The following is a 2450-nucleotide window of genomic DNA, read 5'->3' as shown; positions in this document are numbered from 1 at the left end:
CAGTCATTTCCCAGGACTATATTGTTACTAAATGCCAAAGTTCAGGTGTAAAATCATACACTTTAACTTCATATTGATTGTGGAAGTGCTTTACTGCCTATGTTAAACATGAATATTTCAAACAGAATAGGACGTCTAACTTTGATTTTAGAAATTATGCAGTGTATCAAGATATCCCGTAGCCCATTCTAGATCTCCCTTGCAACTGTTTGGCTCATTCAACTGGATTATAGTCTACTAAAGATGACTATTCTTTGCACAAATATGTGCTGCATACTTTCTAAGGCTGTGGAGTTTGGTCCTTACATTTCACAGGCATAACTAGTTCTTGCCTGTGTCATTTGTGGCTACTTTTCTGATAACATCACCCCAGATTTGTTTGAGATTGACATATTACCCTTAACCAAGAGTATAACAACAGCAAAAGTGTCTTTACTGGGCTCAGATGTGCCTTAGGCAAATTTAACAGGACACTTCTCTGTGAGTTTGGATCTTGACTGGAATAGTATGAAATTAAAAATCACCCCTGAGTCTTATGTATGCCCCCAGTTTCACCCATTTCTTCTGAAGTCTAGCTCACTGCAGCCACCACATCAGCAATCCTTTGTTTCCCACTTCTTCAGCTTTTCCTTTCATTTTTGTTCAGTCAGTCTAGGTCCTTGGGACCACTGTCTTTATTTGGTTTAGCTGGTCTAAGTGCAGTTGTTGCTTCTAAGCAAAATATGATTAATATTATACACATTGTTTTTCCTGTCTCAAAAGGAGATATTTCTGATTACTCACTGGCTTTAACGAGGCAATTTAATATATAATTTAATATATATAAGCGTTGAAGTAGAGCCTTTATCAGTTGAAGCCAGATAGAAATCCAGCTTTTGTGGTCATCTTGATTATAACATCCTGAGGGACCCATTCAGGTTGTTCCTGACTCCTGCTCAACAACAGATTCAGTAATTCAATGCAAGTTGACATAAGCATCAGTTGATGCTAACATTATAAATACCAACTAGGTATCTAATATAGTGGCTGAATGTTGTAATGCACTGCTCTGCCAAAAGTAACATAGTATATAATAATTTGCGGTCCTGGAGGTAAACTATGCCAGGGTTTGTATCTAGTGCCCATGTGTAGCATGAAATATTAAAAAATGCAAACCACATTATCTCTGGCAAGGCACAGGTAGGCCCCGATCTTATCTCCTGGAGACTCTATGACCCAGAGCTCTGAAATCTCACCACCCAACGGCTAAGTTCCCATTAGTATGTCACTACCATACCAGCACCACACTTCCAAATTCCCACAGCCTTTTGGGGTTCATTTCTTGCAAACCCATGCTTTGTCACCTTACCTTTCTCTTTGGAACCCAGTCAAGCTGCCGCATGAAGGAAAACACCACACAAACTTAGTTCAGAATCAATGGTAACTCAATTCCTGGGCACAAAAGCTAACGTCCTAATTTATAAACCATTCTAAGTTGAATCCTCCAGTAGTGGATCCAAATAGATCTGCCACCTGAAACAGGGTCTCCACTATGTACATATTTGCCTCCATCTTCCATCCTTGAGTCCCCTCTCCTCTCCTCTTCTTCCATCCGTCTCTCTTACTCAGAAGTCCTGCCTACTTACCCAGTGATTGGTTTCTTTATTCATTAGAAGAGCCACTACTGTCTCAGGCAGTCCCTCTTGAGGAATCTGAATTAGCATCAAAATACAAACAGCACCAAGGCTATCCACAACACTTTCCCATAAAATCCATATTTTATGTCCTGGTTTAGCTTGTATACTATCTGAAAACTATTTCCACAAATATGTTCTCTCAATGATAAATAGCCTGGGTTTGTTATGAGAATATAAGTAGTCTTTCAAATCAGAAATCTGAGAATGGCCAACATTATCTGAAAATGTAGGAAGCCTAGCACAGCTTCCAGAACTGAGACAAGTTGTAACAACAGCTGCCTACCTATACAGCTACTGTATGTCAGGAAGTGGGAGCATCAGTCTTCAGCCTTCTGGCCAGGATATTCTGACAGACTTTGAAAAACAGGAATTATTAAGGATCAGCTTATTCTGTCTTGGCAGAACTAAGCTGTCCTAACATGTAACTTGTGTCTTCTCAAGAATAGTACAGTTCTGTAGAAGAAATAGGCACTTTCTGCCCAGTGGCCACCTAGCCATAATGTACAGCCTCACCTGGAGGTAGAGATGCTCTGCTGCTTCTTTGAATCCATGAATGGAGAGCTGTTAGGAGCAGATTTGTCTTAACAAGTGATTAAATAACCTTAAATGTCACAATCTCTGAATTTCTGACACTTTTGAAAACCATCCTTCTGTGTAAAGTAATCTGGACTGTTGTCCATTAACTACCCTCAGATATTTATAATTAACATATCTGAAAACACCCTTACAATAAACTCAGAGCCATGAATTTGCTATCTGGCCCTTAACTCACAG

The sequence above is a fragment of the Mastomys coucha genome, unplaced genomic scaffold (assembly GCF_008632895.1).
Source record: "Mastomys coucha isolate ucsf_1 unplaced genomic scaffold, UCSF_Mcou_1 pScaffold7, whole genome shotgun sequence".
NCBI lineage: Eukaryota > Metazoa > Chordata > Mammalia > Rodentia > Muridae > Mastomys > Mastomys coucha.
The sequence above is the reverse complement of the archived record's forward strand: the minus strand, read 5'-3'. Positions refer to the sequence as shown.